Here is a 19521-nt window from a genome sequence, read left to right as displayed (position 1 = left end):
GGAGGTTTACCCTGGTGCAGGTGTGCCGCGGTCAGTTGAAGAATCCTCGAGTTTCTCTGAGTTTCCCATTACGTCGTTGCGCACTCGGTGCTTGCTTGGAAGTTTAGGGTTTTTTTTCGCTGTAAAAAGAAGTTTTCTTCCCACGCACAATGGACGCTAATGTTTTTGTCACTTTTTATGGAATCAAACTCAAAGTAAGGTCAGTACTTCCACGCTTTAAACGCTGCACGCTCATACTCTCTCCCACAATCGATATGTGATCCATTGTTGATCTGCACACAGCTGTTGTCACTAACAGCGCACTCGCTTACGTCACTGTCGTGAGACATTCTCGCAAAAAATCACGGTTTTAGTAACGCAGTAAAGGGAAAGTAACGGTAATCGAATTACCGTTTTTGCAATAGTAATCCCTTACTTTACTCGTTACTTGAAAAAAGTAATCAGATTACAGTAACGCGTTACAAGTAACGTGTTACTGCCCATCTCTGATGCTATGTGACTTACATGGCATAGATTCATTCCTATAAGCAGTCCTGTGACATGTGCGCACTTACTACTCATTAAACAAACAAAAAAAGGTAACTAAGACAGTTTTGTTGGTTGGGTTGAATATTACAAAATCATCTCATTTGTGAAAAAATTATATGCTTGTTATGCAGGGCCATGTTACCTGAAGTATTTTTTAATATTGAATGTTATTTATTTTATTCTGCTGTTATCAAGTTGTTCTTTTATGGTTTATTTCTATTCAGAATTTAATTCAACAAAGAAAACTTTCATACATTTTATATTCATTACATATGAAGTGAAATATTAAATTTTTTTTGCTTGTTTGAACTTTCATGATTATGGCTCATGAGAAATGCAATATCACAAATTACTAGAAATTCCATTTCAGTAAATTACTATTCAAACATGGGCGAGACTCCAGACTTGACAGCTGTCCAGGACACGATCATGGACACCTTCAACGAGGAGGGTAGTCTGCAGAACGTCTCTGCTGAAAAAGCTGTCTGTTTTCATGGTGCTGAGTCGAAAAGGAATATGATGGAAAGTTTACTAGAAAGAAAAAGTGTGGCAGGAAATGGTGCACAAGCAAAAGAGAAAGACCACAGGCAGTGTTGGGAAGGTTACTTTTAAAACGTATTCCACTACAGATTACAGAATACATGCCCCAAAATGTAGTTTCTAATCTCTTCCGTTAAATGTACTCAATGTGATCTGAATACTTTGGATTACTTAATATATTGTAAAGTTTTTTAAAACTACATGAATGCAGCAATCACATCCTGTAAATTCTTGCTTGTTTTTCTCTACCAATTGGATGTTTGTGACAAAGTGGATGAGCAGTTGTAATGCTCTCCACTTGTCCCAGATGTGTTGACCTTTTTTTTTTGCACATCATGCACATTATTCTGTCTCTGTATTTCTTTGCTATGATTTGCTATTTTTCAAAGTAACATTGCTGCAATAAGTATCCCGGGTTTGTTTGTGTAAGCATTCTGTTTCCGGCAAAACAAACATTCTGCAAATTAAGGCAAATACTCATTTACATGTTTCTTTATATTTTATTATGTTACAGATTAAATAATTTGTTCATACTTTGTTCTTTCTTTTCAGTCTTCATATAGGTCAGGTGTGAGGAAAGGCCCGCCTAGCATTTCCTCATTTTAAAGTGCAACCTGCTGATGTCACACTGATGTCACATCAGCAGGTTGAACCGAGAGGAGGGATTTCTTTAACCATAGAAATGCTCCCTTTTGTTTGTTTTATTCGTAAATAGAGCCGTTTAGTTGTGTAAATGTGCTAATCAGAAGTGAGAGGATATTTTTAGTCAACTATGTAGAGTTTTAGATCACTCAGCTCAAGTGAGTGGTACTGGCTGGGCTAATTGAAGGGAAACTGATGGCCCTATATATAGTGAGTCTCTGCCAGACTCAGATGAGAAAGGAGAGGTGAGCTGTGTTATCAAATCTATGTACTTTTGAGTTTTTTTTATTTAAGTTACTTTGGCGGAAGTTTTGTTAAGTTTCACGTATAGAGTCCACTGTAAATAAATTGCTCACCTCTGGAATCCCAAAATGTCTGCTGAGTCTGCTTCCCTACCACCTTCTTGCCCAAATCTCTCTGAATGGACAATATATTTATTGTAGGGGAGCAAAGACTTATGTTAACATCAGATGTTAACAAAAGATAAGATGTTAGCTTGGTGGCGAGTAGCCTTCAGTAATAGTAATAAAGCACACAGCAATAGTACATCGAAGATACTGAAGTGACAGGTAGCTACCACAACAACTCATATTTTGCATTTTAAATGCGTAATGCCGGTAAATATATTCCATTACTCACCAGCACTGTCCACAGCCTTAAGAGAATTTGTTGATTCAAGAGCTTGGGAAAATTTCACAAGGGGTGGACTGGAGCTGATGTCAATGTATCGAGAGTCGTCTTCAAGAATGGGGCATTGCATTAATAGGTGTAATAGATGTTGCCATCCTAATATAAAGTCATTCCTGACCAAAGAGAATGTCAGAAGCAGCTTATCTAACATGTAAGCAAATGTGTAATTCATATAGATGTGTGTATGCCAGCATATTTTTCTGTTTCCTTTTTTTTCTGCCCCTCATTCTCACATAAATTATAGTTCACAGTATGCTAAGAGTATCCAATAAATATCAGGTGTTTAACATGTGTTCAAGTGTTTAACATCCGTGTTCAGCCCATCAGCATATGGGTGACTGGCAGTCAGATGTCTAGCAAAGTTTGTACGATATAAACAAAGTGAAAGTTTGAAGACACACAACAGCTTGGGCAACGTGGAAAAAATGCATGACATCTACAGTGTCTGGCTCCACTTTTTCCTCTGTAGTCATTTGATAAACAATACACGCTCTTGTTTAGTTGTGTGGGTGGCTGCCGTGGGGTGACTTGAGGTAGTTGTCTAGCAGTCCATCCCAGCCACCTTTACCTTCTCATCCACTAATTGGGCAGTTTGCTGTCTGCAATGGACACGTTTTGGGCCAAAGAGAATATAGTTCCAAGTGAAGAAAATTTCACATACAATCCTATTTGGATGGTAGCTGGAAAACTGGAGGTAAGAGACAATAAGAGCGAAACAGCTAATTGCTTGAGTCTATTCAGTGTTTCCTTTCCTGCAGTGGTTACTTGTGTGAGTAGGTGCGGTACTCAGCAGGACAATTTCCAGACATCACTGCAACTCAAAGAGAGCTTCAAATAGCTTCCACTGTTGGAAACAATCTATCCAGCCAATGCTTTTTAGACTAAATCATTATCTCACAATGGCTTCTAAAGACACAGGTGTTCACAAAAAAAGCATTTTTAAAGTCTTTTCAAACCAATTGCTACCGTCCAACGTGTAGGGTATTGGATTTGCCCATAAAGGCTCTTTTATAATTTCCTTTTCAATAGTACCTTAATGTCAAAAGTCATTCAGCTCCTGGTGTCATTTAACCTTCTGAATTTCTGCCATTATCCATGGTGAATATCACGGGTAATTTAACCTAACAGCCCTTTTCTTTGTGTAATTATACCCATTACAGCAACGTGAAGGATTTCACTCCGTCAACTGTCTCTGTCCTCTGCTCTCCTGCACAGGTCATAGATTCAGCTCATCTTTTGAAACCAGTGCCAGGCCCATCATACAGTGCCACGATGCCCACTGGTGGGTCTTTGAGGACTCTAAATTGGCAGACAACAAGTTGGTTGAAAAGTTATCTGAAAGGATTTTGAGAGACATTAAAACAAAAAAGCATGGCACCTGTATGTCCTAGGTTTTGGCTGAAGAGAGCTCAAATCATTCATGTGTAATTTGGCAATAAGAACATAATTATAAAGTATGAAGCTGAAAATCTAGATGAGATTTTGAGTATCGTAATACTATTTTAGTTTGTGTAATATTCAGTGAAGGAAGGCTACTCAAGTCTTAGCTGAACAAACTAACAGACTCATATTGCCACACTGAGAGCAATAGTGCCACCATGGCAAAAATAGCAACAACTTTACTTTGAACTAAAATATTACAGAATTTTAAAAATAATTGTCAAACTTCATAACAAAAATATTCATTCCTGAGCCAAAGGAAACACATAAGGAGTCCAACATATACTGGCATTAAAAGTTTTTTTGGATGCCAGAATTACACTCATTCATTTAGGAGCTTTGGAGTGGATTATCAGTAATATAACACTGTTTTTATTAACACTGGGATGGTGTGTAAAAAAAAAAAAAGCCCAACAAATAAACAAAAACTTACAGGAACCACTCTGTACGGTTTAGTTTGACATTGTCTCGCTGAAATAAACAAAGCCTTCCCTGAGAAACACATTGACTGGATGCCACCATATGTTGCTCCATAACCTGTATATTCCATTTATCATTAATAGGGTCCTTCATAAATGTTACCAATGCCATGTTCACTCTACAAGTCACAGCTGCTGACTTTTGAACTGTGTGCTGATAAGCTGGATGATCTCTCCTCTCTGTAGCCTGGACTCTGGGGTTCCTGATTGATCTGAGCACAAGATGATTTCCTTTTTCTCTCAAGTGCATCTCATATCATTTCTGGCCCAGCAGAAGTGACAGTATTTCTGGATCTTGATTATTTACATATATATATTTACACTTACACATTTTTCTCTTTGCCTGGTTTCTACTTGCATGTTTTAGTTGGATTTTACAGATTCAGTGACAAACTTTATTTGCCTGCAATTAGATAATGTGCATTTCTGAGGCCATGCAGTGATATTCACTGGAGAATCATGACTGTAAAGTGGAGTCGCCTGAGGGCTGAAAGATCACGGCCCTATTGATTTCCAGCCTTATCCCTCCCTTACTATGATTTCTCCCATTTACATGAACCATAGATGAAATACTAAATTATTTACACTCTGTTTCCATCTTTTCTGCTAATCTTTGTATTACAAATACAAATTCATCTGTTTCAGACTTTCAGTATTTGGACTATTTTTAGTAGTCTGCTTTTTGTGTGTGTGTCATTTTTTTCCGCTTTTTTTCCTATTTGTTCTTTTTTTAAATACAATTCCTTTGGAAACTAAACAGTACTTAAATGTATTGTTTATCTCGTAGCTAATGCTATGAGATGTTTAAAATGTGAAATTAGACTTCAATCTGCATGAAAATGAATGAATTCATGAATATATAATTCCACATTTATTTCAGTGATAAACCACTAAGCAACCGAGTAGGAACAGGACACCGTAAAACTACTGTAAAGCATGTATACAGTATGAATGAACACGGCCATAATCAATATCAAATCACACTCAAAACACTAAGGAGAGTGACACAGGCTGAAATAACTTCCAACTCTTACATGGAGCCAAGCTATTAACACCCCAGCATGTATGCTGAAATCAAATCTGACAGTAAATGTGTTAAAAGATTATGCAAACTTTAATATATTAGGATTTACAGACTATGTTTCTGGCAAGTATTTTCATATGAGACTTTTCTATTCCAGTCCATTAATGAGCTTCCACACTCATTGTGATGAGTCTTGGGAATTGTCCTTTGAAAGTAAAATTAATAAGTAATGCCATGCAAAACTTTGGAAACTTGTTTTGTTGCTCATCAGAGACTAATTGGTGGAGGATTTGTGGTGTAATATTTGCACCCTTTACCAGACATTTGACAGTCTGATATCACACCGTGAGGGATCTGGACTATATTAAAGCTGTTTAAACTTAATTGTATTTTTCATTGACTCTACCGAACAAAACCTACATATGTTGATTATTATTGACACAACATTATTGACACTTCTCACAACAGCAAGCGTTTAGTTGTACAAAAGAAGGTAAGATGATGTACAATACTGTGCAAAAGTCTTGAACCACACTTCATTTCTTAATATTTGAACTTGCTTGTAATTTTGAACTTGCGTAATAGTTTTCCAGGTGTTCTGAAGATGTTTCCCAGTTTTTCTTTGGAAGTCTCCTGTTTTTTTTGTTTTTTTTTAAGTCATTTTCAGTCCAGTCCCATCTGCAAAAAGTTATTTTTCAGCATGGCTTTTTTCCACTGTTCCATTTTTTGCAGTTGTCACATTGGATCAGTCCACATGATCCCAAAAACAGAAGCATACCTGGATAGAAAGCATACAATGGAACACTATCCTTGGCTGGTCTCCCTAGAGCCTGGACCTCAACATCATCTTGACAGAAAGCAGAACAAAAGGCAGCCAACCATTCAAAGCAGTGCTTTGGATGTCCCTTCAAGAGATGCACCTGGCTCATCAGTTGAGCCACTACTGTTTCCTGGAGCCTCACCAGAAATCATCTCAGTGTATGGGTGGATGTCAAGAAGGTATTCTTAAGGAAGGGAACCAGTGCAAACAGGCTGGGGTTTGCCAAACAAGAACCGGACAGAAAATCATGCAAAACCATCTGGAAAGCATCTGATTGGCAACGGCTTTGATGTTTCAGCATTACAATGACACCAAACACATAGCATACCTTGGAAAAACACACAGTGGAACCCTATCAGTCATGGATTGGCCTCCCTATAGCCTGGACCTCATCATTATTGAAACAGTGTGGGATCATCTTGACGAATAAAGGCAGCCAAGATCCAGAGAAAAGCTATAAATATCCTTCAAGGAGAACTATTCCTGAAGACTCCTTATAGAAATGGCAAGAAATCATGCCTAAAAGAGTTCTGGCCGTGTTGAAGAATAAAGGTGGTCTTTCTGGTCTTTCTAAACACTGACTTTTTATACAAGCTCTGTTTTGGTCAAGCCTTTTATTACAGCTCTGCTTTTTTATATATATATTAATACGTTTTAACAGAGATGCAAGCTTTTTTTCTGAGGTCATTAACAGTTTTTTTTCCCCAGAGGACAGCCACTACAAACATAAACTTTTAGAAAATATGATACAGCCACCAGCTCACTCCTGGTGGCTGCTTGTCGGGGCCTGGAGCCTGGGGCTCGCTCGGGCCACTTCGGGGGTGGGGTGCCCTCGGCCTCTTGGCCTGGGGCTCGGTCACTCTGGCACAGCTGGCTGCCGGCGGAGCTCACGGGCACGTCACTGCAACAACACCCCCCCCCCACCGGCTTCTGCTCCGCGGTTGCTGGGCGACCCCTCATCTGGGGCTCTCCTCAGCTCTTTCCAGGATAGTGGCACGGTTGCCCCTCCGTTGGTCTTCCTTGGTCTCCTTTGCTCTTGGGGCCTCTGGATGTCTGGAGCCTTGATCTCCTCCATACCTGCCTTATGCCCAGGAGGACGGGGCTATGGCTCCCCACACCCTCTAGCAGATCATTACATGACGGAAACTTTTAAATACAAGCGCGCTCACACTCACAGGTGTACACACGGGTGCTCACACAAACAAACTACACCCTTTTGGCTGCTACCTCAAAGCACACTGTACGCTTTTGCTCTTACGTGCTGCACAATAATATTTAATATTTAGTATTTACTGTCATATTCATATAGATCATCGCGATGATGTTGTTTATTATATTACTCTCTTTTTCTTTGCTTGTTTTCTCTTTTTTCTTTCTCAACAGGTGATCCAGGTGATTGATATATGTATTTTATGTCTGTTTGTTTTGTTGGTTTTTGGTTTTTGCCCTATATCACCATCCCGCTTCCCTGCTCTTTTTCTTTTCCCCAGTCAAGTCTGTCCCGTGTTCAGCAAATGAAAATAAAATAAACAATAAAAACAAAGGTGAATCAAATAGACCAATACGGCAAGGCTGGGATGGTCCATTTGGTAAAGTAAATCCGTTGGGCATCTTTCGTTGCCTTTAGACAACAATCCTGATGGCAAAAGAACCAAACGGGACAGGAAAAAGAAAAGAAAAGAAAATATGATACAATATTGTAGATGAAATTTGAAAATGAGCTCAGCCATCTTCAGAAATATTGGTATGACAAGAAACATTTTTTCTACAGAATAATTATTGGTGCTTTTAATAGTTTATATACAATTTCCCTGTAATACAATTTAATGTATAATGACGTGTTCTCCTAGTGTTTTAGGGGGGCTTTCTGCTCGCCTTTCTATAAAAGTCACCACATGCCACTGGTTACTTACATTAAAAGAAGGAGCCAGGCAACACACAAGAGCATTTATAGCCTAAGCTAGTTTGCAATCCCCGTCTCTAGTTGGGCCTTTAAAACACAAGAAAATGAATAACACATACCACAGGGTACAGACTACAGTATGATATAAGATTATAACAAAACTGCAAATTATTCATGGCTCCATGACTGGTTAATCTTTAAAAGCTGTTTCAGTTTAAATTTAAAACAATCTCAATCCGGCTCCAGCTTGATTTCCGAAGGCAAAGAATTCCACAAGTTCATACAATGAACAGAGAATGCCATTTGCCCAAACAGAGATTTCTAAAGAAGCACCTCAGAGTTTCCAGTAGATGTTACTGAACTCAGAATTTTAAAACTGCAGGTCACTGAGCACCTTGAGAGCCCAAATACTAAAACATTTAAATATTAACTTTAAATTAGCGAATGCAATGAAAGAAAGAAAGACCTCCAAGTAAATAATTTGCCCACTCCAGCTCCTAGACCAAATACAAACAGTGGGGAAGAGGGTTAGCTCAACCCACCACAGCTCCCAAGCTAGCAAGGAGTATATATTCATGCTAGCATTTATGGCGCCTAAAACACATTTATGATACACACATACTACACACTTATCACATCTTACAAAAACAGGCTTAATAATGACAATAACTGAACTAACATCGCAATCATAAACATCAGGGTGGCTAAATATGAATTATGTGTGTTTTTAAGGTGTTGGAAAGAAATGACACCCACCTCTCCCACAGGGGAATTGTAGAAAAAGGGGAGAGGCAAAAGGGGTACACTGTATTTATAGTATTGCACCAAAGAAGAAGAAGAAAAGAATGAGGAGGGGCTCTAACTGATAATGAACACAACTACAGGCTTGGAGGTCCTAAAAGTCAGGTATAAAAGGAGCAGTTTGGGGGTTTAGAACACATTTTGTGTAATTATAACAATGTGATTTATGACTCTGTTACATTACATTCTCATGCATTTGAGGGAAAATATTTATTTAAAAAAAAGACCTCGGCTGTGATGGAGGCATTGGAGCACTTTCTAAAAAGACAGCCTTAAAGTGGATAGTGTTCAAACTTAAATGAGGTTAAATCAGATCACATTTCTTAGATTCTTGTATTTGAATGAGCTGTGTGCCTTTATGACTGTTTACTGGAATCTTGATTGGGGTTTTTTTTTTTTTTTTTGTTTTTTGCCTGTGTTTTATTATAGAGTACTCGTTTTGGAACTAGTATGCACTAATTATGAAAAAAAACCTCACTCTGCTACTTTAGCTACAAACTTGGTCTTGTAAAAGTGTTCTGGTTGATTCACATTTGAGACTTTGAGTTTTTGTTTGGGTCATTCTCCTGGTTTTATATACTGGATGTAAGGCTGTATAAAGAAGAGCTATATACTATACTCAAATATGGTGATCTCATGCTAAAATGAAATTTGACTGCCTTGAGAAGGAGCCAAAATATTTTGATCAGAAGATATTTGCATTTGAATAAGAATAAATGAAGGTAGCTCCATGCCCTCCTGGGTTTTAATTGCACCTTAGAACACATATGCATCAACACTACAATGAGCGGGTGGAGGGAGGTTTGGAGTCTTCTCCCACCCCCATTCTCTGCGGCCTGCTGGAGCGGGAGGGCTAGTAGGAGGAGTTGGCCGTCCGACTGCGGTCTGGGGTGTGGGGCCTCCCTGCTGCTGCGGAGTCGGGGTGGTCTGCCTCTCCCCACCGCAGGGAAAAGGGTAACACCACCTGGGTCTGGGTGCAATTCCCCCCTCCAGGGGCAAGGGTACCTAGACCCGGTTTGTAGAGTACGCTTGGGGAGTGTGATTGTGTGTACAGCGTCTCTTTATGTCTGTCTCCACGTTGGTTGAGTGTGGAGTGAGTGCATATGAGAGCATGAGGGTGGGAATGGATGTTTGTGTCTGTGTGTGCCTGTATGTCTGTGTCTATATGTCAGGTTGGGTATCAGACGCCACCTCTCTGGGGACACCTCAGGCCCTCCAAGGTTTGGAGGCCTATCTCCACCCACCACCACTTCCCCTGCCGGTGGCGGACTCCCTCAGGTGTCGGTGTGTTGGTGGTTCTTTGTGTCTGGGGGTGGGCGTCCGGGTACACACCGGCTCACTCCTTGGCGGCCGCTTGTCGGGGCCTGGGGCCTGGGGCTCGCTCGGGCCCCTTTGGAGGTGGGGTGCCCCCGGCCTCTCGGCCTGGGGCTCGGTCACTCAGGCACAGCTGGGGGCCGGCTGGGCTCACGGGCGCGTCACTGCGACTCCCCCTGACTTCTGCTCCGCGGCTGCTGGGCGAGCCCTCATCTGGGACTCTCCTCAGCTCTTACTGGAACAGTGGCGCGGCTGCCCCTCTGTTGGTCTTCCATGGTCTCTTGTGTTCTGGGGGCCTCTGGATGTCTGGGGTTTTGATCTCCTCCATACCCGCTTCACACCCTGGAGGACGGGGCTGTGGCGGGGCTGTGGCCCCCCCCACACTCCCTAGCAGATCATTACATGGAGAAACCTTTGGAATGCAAGCATGCTGATCCACACAGGTATGCACACATGGGTATTCACAGACGCGGACTAAAGCTTTCTTGGCTGCTGCCTCAAAGCACACTGTGCGCTGTCTATCTTGCGTGCTGCACAATATCGTTTATTATTTAGTAAATATTGATATCTATGACTAGCTAGTTTATTGTGATGGTGCTTTGTTTTCTCTATTATTATGTTGCTCTTTGTTGTTTGCTGTCTCCTCTGTTTGTTTTTTTTTTGTTTGTTTTTTTTTTTTCTCCATACAGGTGACCCAGGAGTTCTTTTTTTTTTTTTCTCTCTCTTCCCCCCCCCTTCTCACCGTCTCTTCTCCCCTTTGGTTTTCTTTCTTTCTCTCCCCCTCTTTCTCTCATTCATTCCCCCTGTCCTATTTATTAAAAAAAAAAAAAAAAAATGACAAAGGATGAACTGAAGCTCTGCCATCACGTAATGTCGCATACTGCTGTTTCTGATGTCATTTAAAAAAAAAAAAAAAAAAAAAAAAAAAAAAGAATAAATGAATAGTATAGTATGCCATTGTATATTTTTGAATATATATATATATATATATATATATATATATATATATAAAAAATTGTTAGTTGGTTTTTTGCCATCAATAAAATCTGATAAACACACATCCTTACAGTTACTATGAGAGAGGTCAAGTTCAGGATTTTGAGAGTTTGGTTGTTCATAACTAATGCATGAGCTGAGCCTGAAGGTAAGACCTTTAAATTCCAACCTTGACTTATGGTCATAAGCGCTGGGAATGGCCTAAAAGAAGGAAAACCCAAATAAAATGATGATTGGCCAAACCATTAACATAGGGAAAGGGTTTAGATATCACTCAGGTGGTTCTCATGAGTACCCTCCATTCACTCGGGGAAGAGATTTCCCGACATGTCTAATTTGTAGAAGACTACAGGGTAGACCTGGAACACACTGGAGAGATTATGTATCTCATCTGGAATGGTAGAGCCGGCTAAGCCTGCTACAACTTCATTGAACATGCTGTAGCTAACCAGCAGAAAATAGATAACTGATTTTAAACCAGTGAGGACATCACCAAACCCTTAATTATAACTTTTCACATTTAGTACATATTCAGCATCATTGCCATCATTTTAAATTGTTTTTCACATTACCTCTTTCAGCCCATTTTCACTGTTAAACAAAATAACTAGCTGAAATAACTGACCAAAGCAACTTATATATAGCTACAGTAGTGTGCAAAAGTCTTAAGCCACCACACATTTCTTCTCTGTACATAACTACTCATTGAAGAAACAATCCAGAATTTACATTTAGGGACTTTTGTGGAATGTATAATACACTGATGCAAAATAATGTGTTTTTTGCTCTTTTTTGGGGGGAGGGGGGGCAGCGTGTCATCAAAATGGAAACTGAACAAGTGGAGGACAAAAGAAGACATTACAGGCTTTTTTAAAAAAAAGAAAAAAAAAAAAGCATATGCTGTGTCTCACAGTCATGTCCTTTAAGAAATAAGAAATCCAGCAAAGACCTGACATAAGACTTGAGATGCAGCTGGCCCTTCAGTTGATCCATCTGTTGGCTGTTGGCTTAAGCCTCATCAGAAATGGTCTCACTGGAGGAGCAGCTGTCAAGAAGCCATTTTTAAGGATTCTTAAGGGAAACGGGGAAATAAGGTTGAAGGATGCCAAATTATACAAGAGCTGGACTGAAATTCAGTGGCAACAGGTCTTTACCAGCTTCCCTTTTCAGCATAAAAATGATCCAAAATGCAATAACAGCATACCTAGATTGAAAAATGTAGTTTAACACTGTTAGTCATGGATTGGCCTCCCCAGAGCCTGAACTTCAAAACTGTTAAAGCCCTTTGGGATAGCAAACATCCAAAGAAGAGCTTCAGATGTCATTAAGGAATTATTCCTGAGGACTATTAAAGAACTTCAATAAAGCTCATCTTAGACTTCAGGCAGTGTTGAAGAATAAAGGTGGTCATGCCAATTATTGTTTTGAGTGTGTTAGAATTACACAAACTGTCACAGTACAAGCCGTCAGACACAGAATGGACCCAAAAGACAGATTCTACACAGACACTCAAGATACGTGAAGGACGTTTAATTACAAGAACGAGAATAAATACAATGCTTGTGCACATGTACAGCGACTGCATACAGGGTTGAGTGAAATGCCAAGGCACGAATGAATACTAGCAAATGGGGCAGGGACGATATATAGCGGAGAGAGACAATTTTACTAGAATAGTAGTGAGCAAAAGCTGTGACGTGAGCAAAGACACTATAACTATGCATACAGAAATGGCAATATATACATGATTGTGGGTAGAACACTATGACAATTAAAACACCAATTATGGTAGGAGAGATACATACTGCAAGTTATCTGTTTGAGAGCATGAGCATGACAATGGGGTCCCAAAGCTGGAGCTGGACATCGTAGGGAATATCTAATCAGACCGAGAAACGAGGGAGAGAGCCGGTGGTCAGGGAGACTGTAAGAGAGGAGAGGTGTATCAGAGTGGAGGTAAAACGGATTGCAGTGAGATATCCAATGAGAGTAATTCTGTGGCTTACTTGTCCAGAGGTGGAGGTACGTGAGAGGAGGAGGTAAGTTTGTGAAGGTCCGGGTGAGTATTGATCCAGTACGAGAAGGTCCAGTAGTGAGACAAGGGGGCAGGCAGACAGGTGAGAGTGTAGACCGTACCCGAATGATGGCTGTGATGGCGGCAGGCGAGCTCAACGACGGGGCCGAGAGTCGCTGTAGCCCGGTGGCAAGAATGTTCCATGGACACAAGCTAGTTAGTTGCGATTCAGGCATAGAGCAGCTGTCAAGGCTGGACTTAAATACTACAGAGTTAATCAGCTCCAGGTGCAGCTCCTGAGAGAGACGAGGACGACTCCGCCCAGAGGAGGAGACATGACACACAGCGGAAAAATACTGCCACTCACGCAGACCATGACACAAGCTCTGTTTTTGCCCCATACACAACATATATTTTGATGTATGTTTGCATGTTTCAGAAAATCACTGCACCGTTTTCCTGGCAAAACAAAATGCAATGACCCGTATGGAAAAGATATATATAAATCTTATAAAGTTTGTATCTGTCCTGTGTGAAACTTGTATGAAAAGCATAGAAGAGTGAAAACAGATATAAGATCCCTAGAAAAATTATATAAATGAAACTTGTATGTTTTGGATACAAAAACAATATATGAAAGTGGCCACTTTCATGAGTAAATCATATATTTTCTATTTCTTTTCCAAATGGGGAGTGACTTTTGCACAGTATTGTCAAAATTAATTTCCATCTGTTTTCACTCCATCCAACCAGCAGCAGTGTATTTTACTGAGTTATTAATGACTTCACTGCACTTTCAGTCTTTGTAAAGCCAGCGAGTAGAGTAGACCAGACTGGATGTGTTGACTGCCTGGTTCTGACTTCTATATGAACAAAAGGAAAAACTGAGGAGAACTGTAAACAAATCATTCTATTTTTTTAAGCAAAACTTTTTTGTATTACACATTATGCTATTCAGATAAAGTACTGAAATAATCCATTTTTAAGGATTTAAAGCCAAAGCAAAGGGTCAAACTGAAGTTTCCAGAGTTCCCCACAGGGTAGCTGCATGGCTACATGGTTTATATTTATTTTTCAGCCAAATAATGTGTTCAAGGAGGCTCAACACTTTTTGATTACATGAAAATAAGCAGTGTATAATCTATTTTGCTACTTTAGCTGCTTACATTCCTTTTTTTTTGTATTTCTTTGAAAGACTCGCATGAATTTACAAAGAAATACACTTATCATTCATAACACATCCACTTGATCTGATTTCATATTGTTCTTTCCTTTGGTCTGTAGTATGAAACTACTATTATGGAATACCAAAGGCCTCGGGTCCAAAGTGAAAAGTCCCATTAATAAAGAAGAGATTACTTTCACTTGCTGTCAAGACCCGGTGCTGCTAAAGGATTGATGCTCTCACATTAAATCAGCCCCTTGAAAGGTCCTTCTAAAACTGTATGAGTGCCAACTGTATAGGTAATTTTTTTCTCTCTATTATGTTTCACTTTCAGGGCATGTTCAGTGGTTTTATCAAAGCATTGATATTGGGATTTTGCTTTGTTTGTTTGTTTGGTCATTTTTTAGAAACTGTGCATTTGTCTCTTTTTTCTTGTGTGCATTTTGTTTCTTTCTTTCTTTCTTTCTTTCTTTCTTTCTTTCTTTCTTTCTTTCTTTGTCTCCCTCCATTTCCCTCCTTGGAGCCAAAGGGTTTGTTGTTCACTTTTTGTTGTCTGAGCCATCATTCAAAATGCAAGGCTTTCTGCTGACAGGCACTGAAGCAGGGAAATGAGAAATGACTTACACAGTTTAGCTCCTCTTCATTTTCACTTGCCTTATTATTATCAAACGCGCGCACGGGCACATTCCCACACACACAAGTGGGCGCACGCGAGCACGCGTGCACAGTGCACACACTTTCACAGATGATTAGTGAAGTCTCCTCAGAAGAAAGACACCTAAATCTGTAAAGTGGTGAGAGGTTTTTTGTCAATGTCCGCACTCCGTGACATACAGTACATTTAGCAGACTCTGACACTGCAAAGAGCGATGACCCCTGCGCATCACTAATTAGCCATCATTCATAATTGATTAAAGTCTGAATGTAAATAATAAATGTAAACTGAGTTTTATTTAGGTTGTGTTGTCAACTACAGTTACCTAATGCATTACTAAGAGTGGATGCAAACACGGGCGCATAATGTTGGACTAATCCCTGCATTAGATTTAGTTAATTATTTTAAATGGCTAAGAGAGGTTGGAGGTGTCTCCTGGCTTTGTTTCGCATTCTTTATAAAGTAATTTCACATTCTGGTCATGGGAAAATGATGGACCAGGGTCCTGTTTTTCTGAAGGAAGCATTTTAATTTTGACACTGAGCCAAGATTGGCTTTACTCCTTTGGAGGATCGTTTTATTCTTTCTGAGGGGAATGCCAAAATCAAGCTATCCCATTAAAAGCAGTTTTGTCTCACTTTATATCCTAAGTTAGACTGTCAGTTGTTGTAGTATGAATAAATGAAAGAACTACACTGCCCTCCCACTAGTGTGCATAAATGATATACTTAGTTTTAATAAAGGTAAACAAATTAGACGTGACAGCTGATGAGCTGATGAGCTCTAATATAAAGTTCCAGCCTCTAAATTGTGAGAAATTAATGTTTAGTCTTTTTTTAGTCCTTTACTTGAATAGTTTTTGAATAGTTTTACTGCTATTATACACAATCTGTAAAATATTATAGAGTGTCTTACAGAGAGAGGTGCTTTTTTGTATTGTTATTAAATTGCATTATTGGCACTTATAGTCATGATTTTACCCAAATCCTTTGTTGCAGTTCTACTATTAGGCACATCATTCTCACGACTCTTAACACAGTTCAATTCTCAAAGCACATGCTTTTGCAAATCACATTTTTCACCTATGTCAAAACATGCAATGTCAGTTGGTCACTTCAACTCTGTGACCAGTAAATTAAAAATACTTCCATCATGGTTCTAAGACTTAAACACCAAATAGTTTCATACTTACTGACTTTGAAAGGGTGCTGCAAGCAGTGTGGCCTAATGTAGGACAAAAAGTGTTCAGACACAAAGTAATACTATCTTCTTCTTCATGTGGCTGATTCCTTTAGAGGTCACCACAGCAGACCATATGCCACAGTCTCACTCTATCCCTAGCATCCTCTTCTGTCATACCAAACCTGTCGTCCTTCACTACATCTATTTACCTTCTCTGTGGTCTTTCTCTTTTCCTCCTGCCTGCCAGGAGCTATTATAGCCGCTATTCCTTCTCTTCACATTTCCAAACACTCTCAATCTTACCTCTCTAACTTTATCTCCAAACTGCTCAACCCAAGCTTTTCCTCTGATATACTCGTTTCTAATCCTGTCCATCCTTGTTCCTCCCAATGAAAATCTTACCATGTTCAACTGTGCCACCTCTACCTATACTTCTTCGCCTTTTTTGTCAATGCCACCATCTCCAAACAATACATCACAGCAGGTCTCACTATCATCTTGTAAACCTTCCCTTTCTGTCTTTCTGCTATTCGTCTGTCACAAATCATTCCTGACACACATCAGAAAACAGAAACAAAGACTTTGACCATAACACCAGCTACTGTGTAGTACAGTAAAGCTATGCTGCCTACATGTATAGTGTATGCTTGTGTAATTATGACAGTGTCAGGATGTGCACCTGTGTTTCTATTTGTTTCAAGTATTCAGATTCTGAGAACATGTGTCTCTATTTAATTTCAAGTGAAGGGCAACAGTACTAGGGTAAAACTGATGTTGATGTTGTAGAGCCGATTCAGATGAGAAATACACCAACACAATAGTAAGATGTTGTTAGTAGTGAAGTGTGTGTAAAAGCAATAACAGTGAGTACAAACACAAAGACTAATGTGGGTGTGGAAATTAATTCCGGATTGGAGAACTGCACTTGACATTCCTGGTGTGAGAGCATGATGTGAATGTCATGATCCTGGGTCCTTTTGACCCAGCGTTTTGTGTTTTCTCTTCGCGATTTTGGTTCTGTTCTTCCTCTGGTTAGTGTTTACTCTGTTCTGCCCGTGTGTTCCTGTATCTAGTCCGCGTTTCTTAGTTTGTGTCCTTTCATGTGTAAGTTCCTGTTTTATTGTGAAGGTCTGTGTCTTATGTGAGTGTTTTCAGTTTGCCTCCCTAGTCTCGTCATGTTAATTACTCCCAGCTGTGTCCCCACCTGTATGTAATCCCCCTGTGTTCTCTGAGTGTATTTAAGTTGTGTCTTCTGTCATAGTAGTTGCTGGTTTGTCTGTGTTGTTTCCCCTCGGTCTCCCTGTATGTATTTCCCCGGACCTCCCTGCACCGTCATTCTTGGTTTGTGTTGTTAGTTTACCCAGTTTAGGTTTCAGTTTCATGTTCCTAGCGCCTTTGTTGTTTGCATTTTTGTTGTTAATAAACACTCACCTGCACCAGAGCTGCCGCCTTTTGGTCCTATATATATTCCACACGGCTTGCCCCCGCAAACCGTGACAGAACGAACCAGCCACCATGGACCCAGCGGCAGTAAATCCGTCCGAGGAGCTCCAGGACGACATCACATACAATGTGGAGATCCTTCTCAGCCTATGGCTGGAACATCCCCCGGAAGAGCTTCGCCGCGCAGCAGAAGACCGGCTGCAACGGCTCTTTTCCGGCCTGCCATGGCTATTGGACTCGCTTCCTCCGACCATGCAGGCTTTTCTCCGGCTCACACCGCACCTTCTCTCAGCCACTCCTGCCTCGCTGCCCGACTCGCCGGATGTGATCTTGCCCGGCCCGTCGGAGCCGTCTGCGGGGAGGAGACGCCGATCGCGCCGCAAGCGCGCCACCCCACAGCTGGACGTTCGGACTTCTAATTCGCCGGCTGTGGTGAGTGAGGACTGTTTTCCATTTGCGGACTGTATGACTGTTCATTCAGGGGCGGTGTTCTGTGCGGCAGATGACTTTGTGAACAGCATATCACCTCCCCCGCAGCCACTCTCAGCCCAGTTAGCTCCCCCGCAGCCACTCTCAGCCCAGTTAGCTCCCGCGCAGCCACTCTCAGCCCAGTTAGCTCCCGCGCAGCCACTCTCAGCCCAGTTAGCTCCCCCGCAGCCAGTGCCACCCTCAGCTCAGTCTCCAGTGCCACCCTCAGCTCAGTCTCCAGTGCCACCCTCAGCTCAGTCTCCAGTGCCACCCTCAGCTCAGTCTCCAGTGCCACCCTCAGCTCAGTCTCCAGTGCCGCCTGTAGCGCAGGCCCCAGTAGCTCCAGTGCCGCCTGTAGCGCAGGCCCCAGTAGCTCCAGTGCCGCCTGTAGCGCAGGCCCCAGTAGCTCCAGTGCCGCCTGTAGCGCAGGCCCCAGTAGCTCCAGTGCCCCCGCTACCCGTAACTCTGGCTCCAGTAATAGTGGTCTCACATACTCACTCCATGCAGGGAGAAAGTATAATTTTACCTCAAGGTGCTTTTTGTAGTTCAGCCGCCTTTGGCACAGTTTGCCGCTCCAGGGCTTCCCCAGAGGCTAGGTCCCAGTCCTCAGCTGATTCTGGACCCCTGGAGTTTAAGCAGCCACCCGAGGGACCGCTCCGGCCTTCGTCTCTTGTCTCCGCTGGAGGGTCCGACGGACCGCTCCGGCCTTTGTTTCCTGTTTCCGCTGGAGGGTCCGAGGGACCGCTCCGGCCTTTGTTTCCTGTTTCAGCTGGGGGGCCCGAGGAGCCCGTCCAGCAGCCTTCCTCGTCAGCTGGTGGTTCCGGAGAACCACACCAGCCTCATGCCTCGTCGGCTGGAGGGTCCGAGGGGCCCGTTCAGCCTCCTGTCTCCGCTGGAGGGTCCGAGGGGCCCGTTCAGCAACCTTCCTCGTCAGCTGGGGGTTCAGGAGAACCGCACCAGCACCATGCCACATCAGCTGGAGGGCCCGAGGAGCCCATCCAGCCACCATCTGCTACGCCAGCTCCAGCCTGTGCTTCGTCAGCTGCAGCCTCAGAGCCTTCGTCTGCTGCAGCCTCAGAGCCTTCGTCTGCTGCAGCCTCAGAGCCTTCGTCTGCTGCAGCCTCATCGCCAGCTGCAGCCTCATCGCCAGCTGCAGCCTCATCGCCAGCTGCAGCCTCATCGCCAGCTGCAGCCTCATCGCCAGCTGCAGCCTCATCGCCAGCTGCAGCCTCGTCTGGTCCGGCTTCATCCGAGTCTTCATCCTCGTCTGGTCCGGCCTCTGCCTGTGCTTCTGTTACGCCTGGTCCGGCCTCTGCCTGTGCTTCTGTTACGCCTGGTCCTGCCTCTGCTTCAGCGTCGCCTGGTCCTGTGCCCTCCAAGCCTCGGCCGGTGCGCCTGACACTTGGGCGCCGCCGCT

Source organism: Diplotaxodon limnothrissa, linkage group LG9, assembly GCF_057381915.1.
Source record: "Diplotaxodon limnothrissa isolate DT_005_m linkage group LG9, D_limnothrissa_male_GT1.1, whole genome shotgun sequence".
Lineage (NCBI taxonomy): Eukaryota > Metazoa > Chordata > Actinopteri > Cichliformes > Cichlidae > Diplotaxodon > Diplotaxodon limnothrissa.
This window is presented reverse-complemented; position numbering follows the sequence as displayed.